Source organism: Peromyscus eremicus, chromosome 23 (genome assembly GCF_949786415.1).
Source record: "Peromyscus eremicus chromosome 23, PerEre_H2_v1, whole genome shotgun sequence".
Lineage (NCBI taxonomy): Eukaryota > Metazoa > Chordata > Mammalia > Rodentia > Cricetidae > Peromyscus > Peromyscus eremicus.
In genome coordinates, this window is record NC_081438.1 from 31240008 (window position 1) to 31260359 (window position 20352).

At 52.1% G+C, this 20352-nt stretch overlaps 1 protein-coding gene across 1 annotated transcript in view; it reads left to right on the top strand.

Annotated features, from left to right (window-relative positions):
• Nucleotides 1-20352, top strand: part of Mad1l1 (mitotic arrest deficient 1 like 1) — a 322122-nt gene that overhangs the window by 300253 nt on the left and 1517 nt on the right. The window lies entirely within an intron of this gene.

Sequence of the window (20352 nt, forward strand, 5' to 3'; positions counted from 1 at the left end):
CAGGATCTGCCACCAGGTAGACAACTCTAGAACATTCCAGAACCACCCCATAAAACTGACTGCAAGGGACCTAAGGCTCTGCCCTGCACGCCCTGGGATCAGGCTTGCAGGTGGAGCTAGGGCTCCCCTCCCTTGTGATAGCAGTTGTTGGATAAACTTTAGGGACTTGGGCAGGAGCCACCAGGTGGCTCCTCCGGAGCTCCTCTTTATTAATGACGCTTATCGCTGCTCACACGGAGCTCAGCCGATGCAGAAGGTGGTTGATAAACAGCCAGGCAGCAGACTGCGATCATGGATATCCTGCTCAATAATTAACAAATGAGCCAACAGATGGTGGGGGCGGGGTGGGGGAGATAAGCAAGTGATGCTGTGTGTGCTGGATGCCTGCTCCTCCCTTGTCCTCAGCTGACTGGCTGGGCCCTGCACCCCTGCAAGAAGATGCTGTCCTCCCTACCCACTTAGAGTGGAGCCAGGATGCGGTCTGGGGCAGCAGCTGCCAAAGGCAGGGTCTTCCACCAAGGCTAGCGTCCAGAAACTGGGAGTTCTTTCCCCCAGGGCAGCATGGGAGACAGCCTAGCAAAGATTCTCTAGCTGAAGATCTCATGAGGTGGTCTCGTTGGGTTGGACCTGCCCAAGCCAGTAGTTCCTTTCCTGTTTCTCCTGGGATGGCCATGTTGTTCCCAACCTGCCACCCCTTGTACTTTGGATTACGTAACTTGCCTGGCTTCACTCTGGAGGGGGACTGGGCTGGGGGTGATCATGCCTTTCCACTCTAGACGACATTTGGTGGGACTCCAGCCCTGAGATGTGTGAGGTGGTGTGGGAAGACTTCCCTTGAGGAAGCACCTCAGCAGACAGTACACCCCAGAATTATGGAGGATTTGGTCATCTTCATACCACCCTCTCTGAAGGGACTGGGATGGGCCTCCATCGTGGTAGAGGTTTACCTACCATGGCCATCCACATGCCAGGTTTACCAGTGGGAGCCCGGGCAGTCAGGGCTCCCAAAGCTTTGGGGTCTGTGCTTCAGCAGCAGCCATGTTCAGCTGTGGTGGCCAGCACCCTGTATAGCCATTGCCTTGGTTTGAAAAGTACTGAGGCACCGGGAGCATGGTGGGCAGGGGGAGGTTGCAGCCTCTGTGTGATGGATGAAGTTCCTGCAGGGAAGATGGAGGAGGATGCGTACCCCTATCATGACAAAGCTCATAATTGCTCTTCGTATTGAGACGCCTCAGCACATCCTGACAGTCAGGGAGGACGCTGCCATAGGCAGGGAGAGCCATCTCCACTAACCTGTCAAATGGCCAAGAGGTAGACTTGCTGTCTAACTCCTGGCACAGCTTTATGGTGGCTGAGGCGATGGGACAGCCCCTGTCCTTTGCTGCTTGGTACTTGGGGCCGAGTCACAGGGAGGGGCTCCCAGGTGGACCCTCAGCTACTTCTCTCCTGGGCCTGAATGGGAGCTGAGGGAAGAGCCTCAGGTCAGTAAGCCTGAAGCAACAGGAGGGCCCAGGAGGACTTGACAGCAGGTGTGGGGACAGGGTCGATCACAGACGTGTCTCACAGGTGTGTCAGAAGAGAGCCAGGGGCGGGCTCTGCTATGGAAACAGCCTCTGTGTTGTCATCCCCCGTGTCCCACCAGCACCCACAAGAGTTTGCTGTCCCTTGCAGGAGGGACCAGCCAGGCTCTGCAACTGTGCAGTTCTCAGGGAGCACACTTCCTCACAGAGCCTTCTTACCAGGCCACCCGACAGTTGTCACACCTGCTGCGGTGAGCTCCCGTCAGCTCAGGCCTGCCACCCTTACGCAAAGGTGGCAGTGTGGGTCTCTCTAGCATGTCTTGGGTACCTTGGCCAAGGGGCTTCTTCCTCAGGGGCCTTTCTTGGTCCCTCTGCATGATCTCCAGCGCTGTTGACTGTCCTCCACGCATTGAGGGGCCCTCTAAGGGGCTTTATTACCTGTGGTCTGGCCCATGATTAGTCCTCAGGGTGTGGTAGAAAGAAGGAAGGATAGACTGACTCACTTAAGGGTGTGGCGGGGAGCTGCCCTCCCATGTCTCAGACCTCAGTTTCCACTCCTCCTTTCTCACATGTCCGCTCCAGAAACTGCGGGGGCTGTGTCCGCACTCCCTGGGTGAAGGGCCAGCAGCAGCAGCAGCAGCAACGAGTCATTAGGCTGCTTCAGACGCCTGGTGATTTAGCAGCGTGATTACCTGCTAATGCAATACCTCACAAAGCTTTTTATTAGATTTCCCCCCTTTTCCTTCCAAACGCCCTTTGGAAATAAACACCTGAGGCTGTTACACTCTATACCACTCGTTTTAATTAACTTTTAAATCACGTACTGTCACCCAGACCTCCCTCAAATGTTAGCTCTGGGCTGGGCTGGAGTGGAAGACTTGCCCCCCACTCCCCAAAACTCGGCCCAGGGAGTGGAGACTTTCTGGGTCTTAGCCCCATGTGGCCTTTAGAGTAGAGTGGATACTTGGTACTGGTTTAGTGACATTGGTCCTGCTGTCCAGCAGGGGACCCAGTGAGCTTCCACACCCCTGAGAAAGCCACTGAAGGGGCCCCAGCAGAGGCCTTACCTCAGTGCTGGGCACGCAGTGATGGCACAGCAGTCACCACTGCTTTCCCTGCTGCCCACATGTGGGTCTAAACAGGACACTCCTGCCCCTCACCTGGGTCCGACCTGTGAGAACCTATGGGCAAGCGTCAGGTTCCAGCCCTGAAACTCAGCCTTTTTAGGTCACTCCTGCATGGCCAGTGGAGACTGGCACCCACCCCTGTTCTCTATAAGTAGCCTCTGACCTTGTGTTTCTGCCCAAACAACTGTCCTTTTTCTGGGCCACACTTAGGTGTCCTCCCATTCTGCATTTGGGCGCCTGGTGGCGTTCAGTTCTGTTCTCCACTTTAATCTCAGTTATGAAGGATGGCTTCTCCCAGGAGAGGCAGGGTACAGAGTGGGCTGTCATGCCATAGCAGAAAGACTGCTCAGACAAGAGTGCCATCCCACGTGACTGGTTCCACCCACCGTCCCAGAGTTATCCACTGTAGGGGAATTCTGCCCACCATAGTAGGGTTCTACCCAGGATCCCATCCAGCATAGCAGGATTTCATTTAGTGTACCAGGATTCTGTCCAGTGTCCCAGGATCCCACCAGCATGTCAGGGTTCCATCTAATACGTGTGAGTCTAGCCAGCATACCAGGGTTCCATCCAGCATACTAGGATTACACCCAGTATTCTAGGATTCTGTCCAGCTTCCTGGGGTTCTATCCAGCACACTGGGATTCTGCCCAGATTACTGGGGTGCTATCCAGCATATTGAGGTGCCATTTATCAAAGTGGGGTACCATCTAATGTATCGGGGTGCCATCTAGCGTACTGCCTGCTGTAGTTTCCTTGCTCCCTGCCGTTGGGTGACTTGTGACTGGCAGGCTCATCGTCTTCCCCCACTTGTCCATCCGAGCTCTGATCAGAGGCCTCTCATGCCAGCTGTTGGTGTGGTCATGGCAGCGGCCATGGCAACCAGTGCTTTCTAGGTGCTTACAGTGTCCTGGGCAGGGTAGTCAGGATCACAGAGAACCAGTTGCCCTTGTCCGCACCTTCCCTGCAGGGCACCAAGCCTTGGGTCTGACTGTGGGGCTCTCCTCCAGCTGTTCTAGTGTGTGGTCAGCTCCTCTCTGCTCTGTGGGCCACTAGTCAGGCCACAGAGGCTAAGATTCAGGTTCCTCTCTGGTCTCCTCTGTGGGCTTCAGGCCCTGACATTTGTCACCTCTCTGCTAGTAGGCTCAGCCATGGGTCACCCTACAAGGCGAGAGTCGTTAGAACTGGCACAGGTAGGAACTGGGGTGTATCTCCCCAGTGAGCTCACTCCCAGCTGCCTACAGCCTTGCCCACTCCTCCAGACTGCACAGTGGACATGAGGATCTAGGCGCGGGACACATCTGTTGTTTTGTGCTTGTGAAGATGGGGACCCGGAGTACCCAAGCTTTGTGGGTGGGTTTGGGCTGAGCCTCCCCCTGCTCACTCCACTGTGGCACAGGAGCAAGTAGGTCAGCGTGCCTGCCCAGCGTGCCTCGGCCCAGAATTGAGCACATAGAGGACTCTCAGGTGCTGGCTCTTACCATTGCATTACTGTGACTGTGGCAGAAGGGTGGCACATGGCTGGGTGTGTCAGGCGGGCAGTGCAGTGATGCCACAGGTCTGGGACCCATGCCTTTGCTCCTGAGTCACCGCAAGGCTTCCTTATCCTCTGTAACCTTCAGTCCTGGGAGACCCTGGGTCTGGCCTCAAACTGATATCACCCGCCTTTCCCAGCCCAGGGAAAGAGGTGGCTCTAAGCACTGGCCGAGAGAGACAGAGACACTATGCTTAACCATCATGCCAGCCTATAAACCCAGGCTCCGGGTCTCTCAGGAGCTCTGCAGGAACTTGAGGTTCTCAGCAGTCGCCATAGCCCCTGCCATGGCCAGACCACCAGAGGACAGGTTTCCAAAATCTTCACCTGAGCCCAGACACCTCCTCTAGGACAGACAAGGCCTGTGTCCCTCCCTGGGTACCCTGGCATGGGCACCATACCCAGCACAGGACAGCTGCACCAGGTAGATAACCATCACTGAGTATTTGGCATTCTCCAGACCCCACGGCATCTGTGTCTCCAGAGACGTAGGAGTAAAGAGGGCGAGTGAGGGGCAGCTCCCAGGAACCCTCGGGAAGTAGAACTTCCAATGATTGCTGCCCCTGGCATCCAAAACAAGTCATCCAGGAGTGGCCCATGCTGGCCCACCCTGTCCTAGGAGAGGGGCCTGCCTAGCTACCTAACGCAACACACGGCAAAGGCAGGCCCTGCCCTACAGTTGTGTCTCTGCACTTCTTAGATCAGCAAAGGCCAAGAGAGAGATGTCTGCAGCATTGCTCTGAAAACTAGCTTCCCCCTTCCCCGAAGGTCGTGCACTCCACTAGAAAATTAGCCAATATTTTCCTAATCAAATGGGGCTGCCTCTTCCTCAGAGGAGAGGTGGTCCTGTCTAGCAGCTCATTCATCTTGCAAGGCAGCAGCACCCACATGGGCCCTTGTTTTATTAAATAACCTCTCCTATATGTCTGCCTCTCCGCATGTGGCCAAGTGCTAATGTTGAGGGGGAGAGTGGCCTGGTGTAACGGGCAGGGGAGAGGCTTGCCCCGGGTGCTGCCCACACCATCATGGCTGCCTGATGTCTCCACAGCACACATCCTTGGGTTTATCCCCCTTCCTCATTCATGTGCTATGGGCCCTATTATCAAGCTCCACTTCACCCCTGGTATGCAATCGCCTCATGGTCCTGCACAAGATGCTGTAGTTGGGAGCAATCTCCATCCACACAGCTTGAGCCAAGGAGGGTGTATGCCCAGCCAGCAAACCCCAAGAGGTCTTAGAGTTCACCCTTACAGCCTGAACCTCCACCTGGTGCCCACTACCCCCTAGGCCAAGTACTGGGCTGGTTTAGCACTGGTAAGGCACACTGACTCTTAAGTGTTCAAAACTGTGACCCTAAAGAATAGAGAACTGAGCCAGGCATGTTGGCACAAGCCTATCATCCCAGCTGAGGCAGGAGGACTTCGGGTTCTGGGCCAGCCTGGGCTGTACAGCGATAATCTATCTCAAAAGCAGACCAACTGCAGAGATGGCAGAGATGGCTCCATGGGAACCTGAGTTCAATCCGCATCACAGCACCCATGTTTAAAAAAAAGGCCAAGCATGGCGGAACATGCTTGTAATGTCAGCACTGGAGAGGCAAGGATGGGAAGAACCCTGGGCCAGCCAGCCTAGCCTGTTCAGTGAGCTCCAAGTCCCAGGGAGAGAGACCCTGCCTCACAAAACAAAATGGAGAGCACATGAGGAGCAAGACTCAGGTTGACCTCTGGCCTCCACACTTACGTGCCACACATGCACATTCCTAAGCACAGTCACACACAGACACACTAAATAAATAAATAAATAAATAAAAGGATGGGCTGGGCATGGTGGCACACGCTCATCACTCAGGAGGCAGAGGCAGGCTGCTTTTTCACAGTTTGAGACTAGTTTAGTGAGTTACAGACCAGCAGGGCTACACAGTGAGACTCTGTCCCAAAGCAGGGAGGATGTCATCAGTGCTTTCACCCCCAGTAGCAGGAAATATCACCACCTGGCTGAGAGCATGACCCCACCTCCCTGCCTGTGTGGTATTACAGCCAGGGAAGCAGTCCTTACAGTTGGGACAGCCTAGGGCCTGTGAGTAGCACGTACCCGCCTAGTCAGTCTGTTTATTTATTCATTTAAATACCCTGTGCTATATCTGGTTACTGCTGGCCCTCACTTCCCAGGCAGGGAAACTGAGGTTCTGAAGGGTCAGGTGACCTGCTGCAGGTTCTGGCAGATGCCAGGGCATCCCAAGCATTCTGCCAGGGGGCTCTGGCAGTGTCTGGGTTTGGGTTGCCTGTAGCTTTCTGAGGGCATCCTCATGTGCCACACGACTGCCGTCTGCCAAGCGGGCAGCCAGTGCCTTGCCTGCTGCCGTGGACGTCACATGGCCCTTGCCCATCCACGCTGTTCAGATGTGTCCAGGAAGAAAACTAGGGCTTGCTAAATGGAAAGGGGCAAACTCAGGTTGGAAAAGAGATGTGGTCTTCAACACCCTGGGCAAGTGGGGAGGGTGCTTTCCCTTTGCCGAGACAGATGGCAACATCAGAGTCCACTCAAAAATCATTTCCTAAAGCAAATCACAGGATGGTACCTGCCGGATGTGAGATGATTTGTATTCTATTCTTGGGGCCAAGGAGCAAATTGACTGCAGAGCGTGCCTTGCGATTTCTTTTTTAAATGAACGCCATCAATGAAACTGCAGCACCAACAGCAGCACACGGACCCTCCTGCTGCAGGGCGGAGATGGAGGCAATCCCAGCACCACATGAGCCCCAAGACCCGCTCCAAAAGGAGACAGCACCCTCCCCACCTTCCTCATGCTGACCACCCCCACCTTCCAGTGCCCTTTTCTATAGAGAGCAAGACTCTTCCACCTGGGGTCCCGGGGGAGCGGGGCAGCCTCAGGCCTGCAGGTGCACACCCCAAGCATCCTCCCGAGTGAGTGGCATCTGAGCTCAGCTGCTTTGTTGCTGGTGGGAGTAAGGACACCTGGTGCCAGTGACCTCTTGGACCCAGGTGGTCGCTTCCTTCTTCCCAGGTCTCTTTCACAACCCAACACCCCATTCCACATCACCGTGTGGGTCTAGAGCACCTCCTCAGTGCGTTCAGTGCATCAGTTCTGGCATCCTGGGGATGAAGGCGCCCCTCCCCAGGTGGCATCAGCATCACCCGTCTTAGTAGACATTCGTGACCTCCTGATCATCCCTCGAAACTCTGCATTATTGAAGGGAGTGGCGGCTGTGGTTGCCACCAGTGAAGTCCTGGGGCTGGACCTTGATGAAGTGAAGCCCATTCGGCGGGCAATTAGGCTGGAAACGGCTGGTTCTTATGGCATGAGGGGATGTGAGAGGTGGGTGAGTGCTGAGCTAACCAGTTATCCCGTAGCCACACGTGCTGAGTTGTGAACCAGTTGAGGCAAGGTGGCAAAGGCCCTGTGGCCGGCCAAGGTCAGAGCAATGGCCCCTTCTGCACTGGGTTTCTGTGCTTTGTCTATGACTGATCAGGAATCACTCTGCATTGGGGCCTGCCTCAAGTCAGCAAAGCTGCAAGAGGCTGAGAAAGTGGGCCTGCCTCACATGCTGTGCCTGGGTGATAAGGGGTCCCTGGAGGGAGGCAGAGCCGCTTCCCTGCTGATCCAACTCCAGGGACTTCTAGGTAGTGTGGCTATAGCAGATCCTGTGCCTATTATGAGTCCCTGGGTCCTGGGTCCTGCCCCCACCTTTTTGGGGCACAGGCTAGGGCTGGTACAATGGCCATGGCACTCTGCCTGCTCATTAGCCAACTGCACATCATCTTCCAAAGTCCTGACAGGCCCCTGGCAGGTGTTTTCTCCTCACACCTCAGCCTGTGTTCCTGATCTCCCTGAAGAAGCTCGGAGACAGTTGGTGGCACTTACCACAGATATCCTCTGCAGCATCTGTGAGCTGAGCCCTTCCCCAACCCCCAACGCAGCCTGGGAAGTCCCTCAAGGGAGGGTCAGCTCTGTTACCCTCAATGCCAACCCTCAAAGAAAGGTCACATGGTAGCCTCAGGGAGCAGGGCTATATGAGTGCTCCCTGGCTAGGATAGGGGTCTCTGATGCTGAATTCCACGCTTCCAACTTCAGGATCTGTGAGGACACCTACCAAGGGCCCCATGGGTGGCTTCCCACCCGAGATCCTCCTGACCACCTGGCAGCTGTTCTCTGCCCTGTGGAGCACAAAGTCACAAGGCCACCGTGCTCCATCAACCACAGGCCTCTCCTGTTGGTCACAGAGGAAGAAAGGCTGGGGCCATGGAAAAGCTGTGTCCCCTGGGAGCATGACTGGATGTGTGTCAGGCAGGGTCAGCCTTGTGGGAGGCTCAGTGACACTGTCTGGGACACCTCTGAAATTGCTGGCTACTTTTTTAAATTGCCTTTTAATCACAGTTAAAGGCACAGATGCCTGTGAACAGTCCAGCGGGCTCTCCTGGCTGCCCTTCCTCATGCCATTCCCATTGACTGTGTGGGCTCAGTCCTACTGCAAGCAAACCAGACCTCCTGTGTGTCCCCTCTCTCACCTGTGGTCACTGAATGGCCATGGCAGGCGCCTTCAACTGTGCTGAGCTCAGCAGGAGGGAGCGGGCAGATCAGTGTCATGAGGCCGCGCCCTCTGGAAAATGACTTAGCTTTTCCTGCTCTGTGAGCCCTGGCCGCACCCCAGCATGGCCTCCCCATCACTCTCCAAGAAGACTGGACCAGGACAAAGCCTGCCATTTCAAAAATGAGCCTGGAGCCCAGGTCTCCTCCCCAATCTTTGTTTTTGACTCCTTCATATTAGGACTCCCCGTAGGAGACATGCACTTTGGCAGTGGGATGTTTTAATTGCCTCTCAAAATAGCTTACAATAAAGAACACTAAACTGTGACTAACCGATTGTATTAAGGAAGCCCCAGCGCAGTCAGAGGTGGGCCAGCTGATGGAGCCTGCCCACTCACACAGCCATCGAGTTGCTGTGTGGCCATGTAGGCCCTGGCCCCCTCTGGGCTTCCTGCCACAGTCCCCTGCTACCAGAGGTCCCCTGGGCCAGTTTCAATTGAGTGTTCCAGAGAGAGAGAGAGTGTTACTCTGCAGAGTATATCTGCAATCAAAGAACCTCAGGCCCAAAGCAGAAGCAGCTAGCAGTACGGGCAACTGATGCTACCAGACCCTCCATGCAAAGATCGACCACCAGACTCAGGAGTACTTGTAATAAAACAGCCAGATCAGGGAGGGGGCCATTCCTCTTCATGGGCCCTGCTTGCGTGAGAAGTCCAGTAGCCATTTTTCATCCATCATCTCTGTGTGACTCAGCCTGGAAGCCTGAGTGGGGCCAAGCCTTTTCTTGGGCCTCACACAGTCTGGCTTTCAACCAGCCAGCCCTCAGCCCTCACCTAAAGGAGGAGGCTCTGAGTCGGTCTGCAAACTAACCCATGGGAAGTGGTCATGGACCAGTGCCCTTCACATGTACACATGGCATCTTGACCCATGGACTCTACCTTATTTTATGACATGGCCTAGAGGGTCCTGGATGTGCTATAGCTGGGAGCCCATGAGCAGAGGGAGAAGTGAGGGTCTGAGGCAGGATCCATCGCCACCTGCTGATGTCAGTGAATTTTAGACACGTGGTAGAGTTCACTCAGGAAGGACCTAAAGGGAATACTTTGAGGGATCTCAAAAGAGATGTATGGAGGACACAGTTACTTCTGAAGGTGCTCACCTCGTGTCAGGGAGCGGGCACCCAGCACCACGGGGTCCCCTCTGTGGAACACTGGCTTTCTTTCTAGCTGTTGCAAGATAAGCAAGTGGATCCCAAGTGGAGATCAGAGCCGCCCCTGAAGGCTGTAACCCGGAAGCATGCCTGCACAGGGCTGCAGCCAAAGGAAACCAGGAGTCCAGGTGGGAAGGGCTGCATGTGAATCCCGGAATCTGTTGCCTCGTCTCTCTCGCTTAATTACTGGCAGGGCAGTTGCTGAGTTGAAATGGAGCCTGAAAAGCCTCAGTGAGTAATTACTGTCAGAAACACAAGATCTACAAAGCCGTACGCTCACAGCTTGGTGATGTTACCGAGTCTAATTAAAAAAACAAGAAAGAAAATTCCCTTTCATGATCGGCTCTCTGGGCCAGCCAAAGATGAAAACCGAGGCAGTTTGCAGATGATGCTGATGCTAAGGGTAAGAGATGGGCAGACAAGTCCACACAGAGATGGGCAGACAAGCTAGGATGGCCAGGGTCCCTGGGACAACCTCCGCCAGGAAGCACCTGTCACAGGAGGGCTGAGTCACCTGCCAGAATTGTGCCCATGTTGAATACTACCCTGGGGTACTGGGGACATCCTGCCAGAGCCCCCCAGGAGGCCTGTCCCTCCTTTGGCTATTGAGGTAACAGGATGGTGGCTTCCACTCGCATAGGCACCTTTGAACCGTAGACCTTCTGAGCAGCCTTGCCGTTCCAGATTCCTCCTTGGGAAGAGGTTGCCATGGGCAGCACATCTCTGACAACAGCCACTGGGCTGGATGCCCTCACTAAAGGCCACGCAGTGGGAGCTGGATACAAGTCCATCAGTCCTCAGTGCAGCGGGCCCAGATGGGTGTGAACAGAGGTGGATTCTGTATCCTAAGTGATGGCTTGAGGTACCCACGGGTCTCAGCAAGGCCAGGCATCCGCCTCGTTAATCCGTCTGCTTGAGAACTCGCAGCAGGCACTCTGGATGAGTCTGAACTGGGACAGAAAAGCCAGGTCTTGGGCTGGGGACCGGCGGGCTGTGTGTGAGGAACTTCCAGGCTGTTTTCTGAGAAGCGAGTGGCCTGGTCCACTGGGAGCCACTCTGCCAGTGTGTCAGACTCGAGGCGAGTGAGATGCAAAGCTGAGGAGAGCGTGTCCTCGCCCCTCCAAGTCTGCAGAGATTTACCTCTGAAAGTCGTGTCAGTCACAGGATATTTTTAACCCAGAACCAACAAATCTGCCTTTTAGCAGCATCCGAGGCAGCAGCTTTGAGGGCAGATGGGTTGCCCGGCTGCCATCCGTGTCCCTGAGCCCACCAGGAGCCCTGAGCCACATCTGCCACGCGGGAAGGACAGCTGCCTTGAGTAAGGCATACTGGGAGCCACGGAGAACACAGGTCCCCACCAACCACTGGTCCTGAGAGACCATCACATAGCTGAGAGAAGCCTAAGCTGTGATCCTGGCCACCCTGCCAACACACAGTCACAGCCGGGTCCCCAGAGTCACTCCGACTTCTCCTGGCCGCCTTCCTCTGTCACTGGGGGCAGGACGGGCCTCAGCTCTGTTCCATTCAAGCCAAGTGTGAGACCTCAGACCTTACAGCCCAAATAAAACAATCCCTCCGTGGACTCACGGTTGACATGCTTGGTTCTCAGATGTCCGTGCTATTCAGGGAGGTTCTGAAACCTTAGGAAGTGGAGCCAAGCCGGAGAAAGCAGGTCACCGGGGATGGGTCCTTGGGGGCATATTATCCCTGGCTATTTTTGACCCTGTTTCCTGTTCCTCATGAGGTCAGCACCTCCATGCCACTGCCCTCTCCACCATGAAGCCCTGACCCCTCTGCAGAAGCCCTGACCCCTCTGAAACTGCAAACCTTGCCTCCTTTAAGTCGTCCGTTTTGGCTAATCTGGTCACAATGACAGAAAAGGAGCTAACACCCTCACACACGGTGGGCATCCAGCCACGGTGGTGGAAGGATGGGGTGTGGGGTACAAGCAACACTGTCAGCACCTGGGTCCACCAGGCTACAGGTTCCCATCACAGAGCAGGGTACATAGACTGGAGGGCCTCTGGCTGCTGGCTTTGACTGGCTCGGAGCAGAATGTCACATGTAGCAAATGAGGTCCCTAGGAAGGAAGCTAGCCATGGGTAGAGACAAGGCTTCACCCAAGATTTTCGTGGTGTCAAGTTCCCTCTTCAGCCCATGATTAGCTGTGTGGTGGCAGGAGGCAAGTGATGAGCTGGGCTATGAGCCCCGAGGTGCACACTCTGCCAAGTCCCCAGACCCATAGGAGGCCTTCCCTTCCAGTGTGGACAGTTGGCAGCCAGGCCTTTTCTGTTTAACCACTTTATTAAGACACAGTTCCCGTGGCTGGGGACTGCCGAGCTGCAGAGCACTAGTCTAACTGAGATGGGGGGCCAGGGGAACAGATCTCCGTTCCAGTGTCTTCCCCTGTCGCTCTCTCAGAAGATGTTAGGAATATTTTTCTATTCCTCTACAATCTTTTTAAAAAATGTATGTTCATTATTATTGCGTGTGTGTGGTGTGGGCCTGGGCTGCATGCCACCGCATACATATGGAAGTCAGAGGCCACTTCGTGCAGCGGGGTTTTCTCCCCTCTACCTTTGAGTCTGCTCCAGGGCTTGAACTCAGATCACCAGGCCTTTGTGGCAAGCTCTTCACTCACTGAGCCACCTTGCCAGCCCCAAGATTTTTGTTTTGTTTTGGTAATGCTGGGTCTTGAACTCATGATCTTGAGCATGCAAGGCAAGTACCACTGGGTTTCATCCATAGCCCTTGCCACCTTATTTTTTAAGACAGGGTCTTTGACTGAACTCACAGCTTGGCTTGACAGGCTTCCTGTCTGCCCTGCACCACCCCCAACTCTGCACAAGGGTTATAGACATTCACCCTTGCACCTGACTTCTATGTGTGCTGGGGATTTGATTTCATTTCATGTCCTCATACTCCTGCGGCTGTCACTTTACCCACTGACCCAGCTCTGCACCCTCTGCCTCCTGCCTTCTGTAGCTCCACTCTCCCGTCCTCCCCAGGACTCCCTCCTGCCTCAGGAAGTGTTGCCCAGGGCACCTATGTGGAGAATGGAAGACAACTCTGCAGATTCAGTTCTCTCCTCCCACCTTTGTGTGGGTTCCAAGGATCAAACTCAGGTCTTCAGGCTGCGTGGCAAGCTCTTCACCCACCGAGCCATCTTGCTAGCCCCTTAACTCACTCTTTTCCCGAGGACCATCTTAATAGGTGTGGGGCGCTTCCCGGAGCCTCTTGACCTTCACATACAAAGTGTCGAGCAGGTGGCATTTGGTTTTCTAGCCGGAGGGGCCAGAACTGCCATTCTCAAGGGAGACCGTGTCCCTCACAAGTCAAGAATGATGACGAGAAGCCTCTTGTTTCTGCAAGGATCTGTCCTGCTCACCCAAGAAAGCCTGTTGCCTGCCTCATTCAACAAGGGAGGGCACACCTCCCATCGCCAAGACTTTCAGATACGCCACCATCCCCTTTGTAGCTCCCTCTCCTACTCACCCCACTCCCACGCAACCCCAGGCATCTCCTGTCAGTATAGTTCACAGTCCTGGAGTTTTATCTTGTCTACTTTCTTCCACTTGGCATAATTGAGATCCGTCCATGTTGCCTTTGCACATCAACCATTTTCCCCTTTGGATACTAAATAGGAAGTAGTCCACTGAATGGATATACCGCAACTTGCTTATCCATGCACCTGCTGATACAGTTTGCAGGGAGTGTTCACATGCATGGCTTGGTGTTGACACATATTGCCTCTTAGCTCGATAGATGTATGTAGATGTGGAAATATGAGATCTTATGAAGCATGTATGCTTAATCTTTCGAGATGTTTCTGACCTGTGTGCACAGTGGACCATTGTTATGGTCCCCCCAGTTTGTGGATGGTATGACATCTCCACATCCTCACTGGGTCTTTGCCATTCCAGCCATCCCAGTGGGAAGGATCTAGCTTGTGTTTTCCAGGTGAGCGGCAGTAAGACGAATTGCTGAACGGTCTTACTAAGAGGTGCACAAATAAAATATCACCACAAGCAACAGTGTGGAACCTCTGCCTCCTGTGTTGGCCATTCTTTGGTTATGTGTCTCTTCACATTTTTAAAATTATTTATTGGTGGAAATACTGTGCCAGGGCCTGTGTGAGAACAGAGGACAACATTGGGGGAGTGGGGGGGTTCTCTCCTTCCACCAATGGGTTCCAAGGATCAAACTCGGGTCCTGAGGCTTCATCGCAAGTTCTTTACCCAGCAAGCCATCTTGCTAGCCCCTTGGCTCTTTTCTTTTACATAACTAGGTTATGTATTCCCTTGCTGCTCAGTTTGGGAATCTTTGTACAGCTGGGTATATAACCCTTATCAGCCACAAACCGTGGCATGTTCTCCTAGCCCATTCTTGTCTTCATTCCCTGAAAGCATTTGGGGAAGAGAAGTTCTAACTTTGTACATTCTATCAGCCCTTTGTTTGTGGAGTGTGTGTCTGGTGTCAGATCTAAGGATTTTCTCTGCTTTTCTTCTAGCAGTTCTACTGTGTACATTTTACATGTCTGTGATTTATTGGAGTTGACTTTCGTATCTGATACTAGACATGTTTTGAAGTTCTCTCATACATCTATGGAGGGCTGGGGTGTGTCTCAGATGGCAGAGTACTTGCCTAGCATCCACAAAGCCCTGGGTTCTATCCCAGTACCACATAAACCAGGTGTGGTGGTACATGCCTGTAATCCCAGCATTCAGGAAATGTAGGCAGGAGCATCAGGAGTTCAAGGCCATCCTTGGCTATATAAGGTGTTTAAAGCCTGGGCTTCATGAGACCCTGCCTTAAAAAGAAAAAGTGATGTAGAAGTGGGGCACCTACCTACATGTGTCCTGGTACAGGGACATTGCTTAGGAAACACTGAGTTACCTTTGTGCCGTGGCCGTGAACCTGAGAGTCCGCCTCAAGGTGAGCCACCACCGTCAGCCAGCGTTTGCTCCAGGCTTGCTCTTTTTCAGACCATCTAGCAGTCCCAGGGTTTGTAGATCTCCTTCTACACCGTGGTCTCAGCCGTTCACATTCTACAGGAGCAGGCAGGCTGCTCGGGTGTTGACTGGGCATGCACCAACCGTGCAGGCTGTCTGTCTAGGGACGCTGCATCTTAGCAACACATCTCCCAGCCGAAGAGGACTTCCTCTGGGCCCCACCATCTCATTTTCATCCTGCAGCTGTTTCAGTCTTTTCTCAATTTTTCCCTAGGTATTTCATGTTTCAATGTTGTTATAAGAAAGTATTGGCTTACACTTTTAATTTCTGTTTGTTGCTAGTGTAGAACACCTTAGAATGCCTTCATGGAGGTGGTAAGTGGGCGTCTCCATCTTCTCTCTCATCTGAGAGAGCATTCACTCCTGCCCCTCGGGGATGGGTTGCACCATGTGCTATTCACAGACACCCTTTGTCTGACCCTACCTTGCCAAGATGTTTGGTTTTGTTTTTGAAAAATGCATTCTGGGAAAGCGGCTCAGTGGATAAGAACACTTGATGTACAGCTGTAAAGATCTGAGTTTGAGTCCCACAGCCCACATAAAAAAGCCAGGCATAGTGATACACACTTGTCACAGGAAGGCTGGGAAGCATTGAGAAAGCAGACAAGGCAGATCCTGGGGACTTTCTGGCCAGCCAGCCTTGCCTACTTGGCAAGTTCCAGGCCAGTGAGAGACCCTGTCTCAAAGGCGAAGATTGAGAGGCTCCTGAGGAATGACAGCTAAGGTTGTCCTCTGGCCTCCACACACACATGAACACATGCGAACACATGCATGCACACATGAAATGTATGTTGCTTGTTCATTCATACATATATATATGCACTACATATATACATATATTGAATTGAGATGAGTGTATAGTTTCTTTTTCACAGTTACCATGAGCCTCCCATGCCAAGCAGCCTCGTATTCTTAGAGAAGCCTGACTGGGTCATTATTTGGAAAGCACAGTATCTTCTGCAGGGTCAAGAGGCACGTGCTTGGTCCCAGCAGGTCACTGCCTAGGGGAGTCTAGAGGTTTAGGAGGTGAGGCCTTGCTAGAGGAAACAGGTCACTAGGTGTGTGGCCTTAGTACATTGTCCCCTTTCTGTTTCCCAGCTAAAATGAGGTGTTCTATTTTGCCACACCCGCTGCCATGATCGACTGAGAAAATGCGAGGAAAATAAATCAGCTCTCAGTGTTTTTCGCAGCTATACAAATGTGACTGATACTGGGTGTGGGGCTGGGGAGGTGGTTCAGTAGGCAGAGCGCTTGCCTTGTAAACATGAGGAGCTGGGTTGGATCCCTGGAACCCACATTTTTAAAAGCCATATGTCAGGGTTCAAACTTCTAATCCCCGTGCTGGGGAGATAGAAGCAGGAGGATCCCTGAGGCTCATGCCAGCCAGACCAGCCTAATCACTGGATACCAGAGCAGGGAGAGACCCTGACTCAAAAAATAAAATCCAAGGTGTGTAGCACTTGGAATGACACCCAGGGTTGACCTCTGGCCTCCACATCCATGAGCATACATGTTCAAGGACAGCTACACAGGTGGCACACACAGTCGAGAGGCAGTCTTTGCACTACACTGAAGGACCTGGGTTGTAGCTGTGCCCTTTAGGAACTCTGTGCCACCTGAGGGTCCTTGTTTTGCAGTTTTTGCCTTTTCTTTATGAAGTCTTCAGGTTTTGATTTCATAACAGAGCTGGGTAGAGTTGAGACACAGTTTTCCTAAAATAGTCTATGTGAGTGGCTGGTGGTATGGCTCGGTGGTAGAGTAAACTACCTAGAATCCTCCTCCCATGAGGCTGGGATGTGGCTCAGGTGTAGAGTGCTTACTGTTATGCACAAGGCCCTGGGTTCCATCCCCAGAACTGCAAAATGGATAAAGGGTAGATGGATGGATGGATGGATGGGTAGATGGATGGATGGATGGATGGATGGATGGATGGATGGATGGATGATAGGTGGGTGGATGGATGATAGGTGGGTGGATGGATTGGTGGATGAATGGTCGTCTGTAGTATAGGTCAGCTTGAGAGCCAGTCTTGCAGGCCTTGTGTGTCTGAGGATCCTTCGAGGTTATTGTCCCACTGTGTGTCGAGCTCTGGGTCGCTGGTCTGCTGTTTGCTGTCCCACTGTCTCCTCACCGTCACTGTTTTCAGGGAGAAACCTGTTCTCATCCTTACCTTGTTATTCCTCTGAAGAGAAAGCGTCTTTTCCTGCCGGCTGCTTTGAGATTTCATTTTCCCTGGAGCTAAGCAGTTGATGGTGTGTTTGGATGCCGTTTTCTTCACTTGCTTTGTTTGGACTTTATTAGGCTTCTCAGGTCTTTTGCTTTAGACTTGCCCTTGCCTTGCACAGATGTGGGTGTTGTTTCCTCAAGTATCCTTCCGTCTCCCAGGGTGGTTATATGTCAGTGGATAACAGAGACTGTCCAGGGAAGGACAGGGGCAGGTCCTTACACAAGGCTGTCCCCAGAATGCTTCCTCTGAAGCTGCCGTCAGTCCCCTGTTGCACTGAGGTGCACACGGTACTGCTCGCTTTGAGCTTCTGAAAGCAGAGGGAGAGAACCCAGTCACACGCATCAGAGCTGAGTGTGCGTTGACAGAGCGACATCCCAGCGTTTGTACCATGCAGATGGCCTGAAGCAGATCCCACTGAAGGGCGGGGACTGACATTGCTGTGTTGTCTAGATGTGGATTGTTGAGGGCTGTTTCACAAACACCAGCACACCATGACCTCTTCTTTGGGACTCTAGATGTATGTGGCGCCTTGTCGTGTGGCCTGGTTGCCATGGATGGATCGTTTCTCCTGCATCATTTTGCGTATCTCCTCCCATGGCATCTTTAGATCTCACTCATCTTTTCAGAGCAGCCCCACCCACTGCTCATCATGTTTCATGGGCCATGTTCACCTTGGGGTTGGCCAGGCTCCTGCTTGTGCTTTTCCGTCTCTGAGCTTTTTTTTTTTTTCCTTGTATTTTTTATTTTTTTATTTTTTTATTTTTTTATTTTTTTTAAATTTTTATTTTGCAATACAATTAAGTTCTACATACAGGCACAGATTCCCTTGTTCTCCCCCCTCCTTCCCCCCTCACCTTCCCCCCAGCCCTCCCCCCATTCCAATCTCCTCCAGGGCAAAGCCTTCCCCACAGACTGAGATCAACCTGGTGGACTCAGTCCAGGTAGGTCCAGTCCCCTCCTCCCAGGCCGAGCCAAGCGACCCTGCATAGGCCCCAGGTTTCAAACAGCCGACTCATGCAATGAGCACAGGACCCAGTGCCACTGCCTGGATGCCTCCCAAACAGATCAGGCCAATCAACTGTCTCACCCACTCAGAGGGCCTGATCCAGTTGGTGACCCCTCAGCCATTGGTTCATATTTCATGTGTTTCCGTTTGTTTGGCTATTTGTCTCTGTGCTTTATCCGACCTTGGTCTCAACAATTCTCTCTCATATAAACCCTCCTCATTCTCGCTAATTGGACTCCCAGAGATCCACCTGGGGCCTAGTCATGGATCTCTGCATCCAGATCCCTCAGTAGTTGGATGAGGTTTCTAGCACGACAATTAGGGTGTTTGGCCATCCCATCACCAGAGTAGGTCAATTCGGACTGTCTCTCGACCATTGCCAGCAGTCTGTTGTGGGGGTATCTTTGTGGATTTCTGTGGGCCTCTCTAGCACTTTGTTTCTTCCTATTCTCATGTGGTCTTCATTTACCATGGTCTCCTATTCCTTGTTCTCCCTCTCTGTTGTTGATCCAGCTGGGATCTCCCACTCACCCAAGCTCTCTTTCCCTCGACCCTCGCCCTTCACTACCCCCACTCATGTCCAGGCTGTTCATGTAGATCTCATTCCATTTCTCTGTCATTGGGCGATCCCTGTGTCTTTCTTGGGGTCCTGTTTTCCAGGTAGCCTGCCTGGTGATGTGAGTAGCAGTCCAGTCATCCTTGTTCCACATCTAGTATCCTGTTATGAGTGAGTACATACCATGCTTGTCTTTCTGAGTCTGGGATACCTCACTCAAGATGATTTTTTCTAGGTCCATCCATTGTCTGCAAACCTCATGATGTCATTGTTTTTCTCTGCTGAGTAGTATTCCATTGTGTATATGTACCACATTTTGTTTATCCATTCTTCAGTTGAAGGACATCTAGGTTGTTTCCATGTTCTGGCTATTACAAACAATGCTGATATGAACATAGCTGAACAAGTGCTCTTGTGGTGTGGTTGAGCATTCCTTGGGTATATGCCCAAGAGTGGTATAGCTGGATCTTGGGGGAGATGGATTCCCAATTTTCTAAGAAAGCGCCATATTGATTTCCAAAGTGGTTGTACAAGCTTGCATTCCCACCAGCAGTGGAGGAGAGTTCCCCTAGCTCCACATCCTCTCCAGCATAAGGTGTCTTCAGTGTTTTTGATCTTAGCCATTCTGACAGGCGTAAGGTGGTATCTCAGAGTTGTTTTGATTTGCATTTCCCTGATGATTAGGGATGTTGAGCAATTCCTTAAATGTCTTTCAGCCATTTGAGTTTCCTCTGTTGAGAATTCTCTGTTTAGTTCTATAGCCCATTTCTTAATTGGACTGTTGGGCATTTTGATATCTAATTTCTTGAGTTCCTTATATATTCTGGATATCAGTCCTCTGTCAGATGTGGGATTAGTGAATATCTTTTCCCATTCTGTAGGCTGTCGCTTTGCTTTGTTGACCGTATCCTTTGCCCTACAAAAGCTTCTCAGTTTCAAGAGGTCCCATTGATTGATTGTTTCTCTCAGTGTCTGTGCTACTGGTGTCCTATTTAGAAAGTGGTCTCCTATGCCAATGCGTTCAAGACTACTTCCTACTTTCTCTTCTAGCAGGTTCAGAGTAGCTGGGTTTATGTTGAGGTCCTTGATCCACTTGGACTTAAGTTTTGTGCACGGTGATAGATATGGATCTATTTGCAGCCTTCTACATGTTGATATCCAGTTTTGCCAGCACCATTTGTTGAAGATGCTTTCTTTTTTCCATTGTGCACTTTTGGCTTCTTTGTCAAAAATTATTTGTTCATAGGTGTGCGGATTAATGTCAGGGTCTTCAATTCGATTCCATTGGTCCACATGTCGGTTTTTATGCCAGTACCAAGCTGTTTTTATTACTGTAGCTCTATAGTACAGCTTGAAGTCAGGGATCGTGATGCCTCCAGAGGTTGTTTTATTGTACAGGATTCTTTTGGCTATCCTGGGTTTTTTGTTTTTCCATATGAAGTTGAGTATTATTCTTTCCAGGTCTGTGAAGAATTGTGTTGGTATTTTGATGGGGATTGCATTGAATCTGTAGATTGCTTTTGGTAAGATTGCCATTTTTACTATGTTAGTTCTGCCTATCCATGAGCATGGGAGATCTTTCCATTTTCTGACATCTTCTTCAATTTCTTTTTT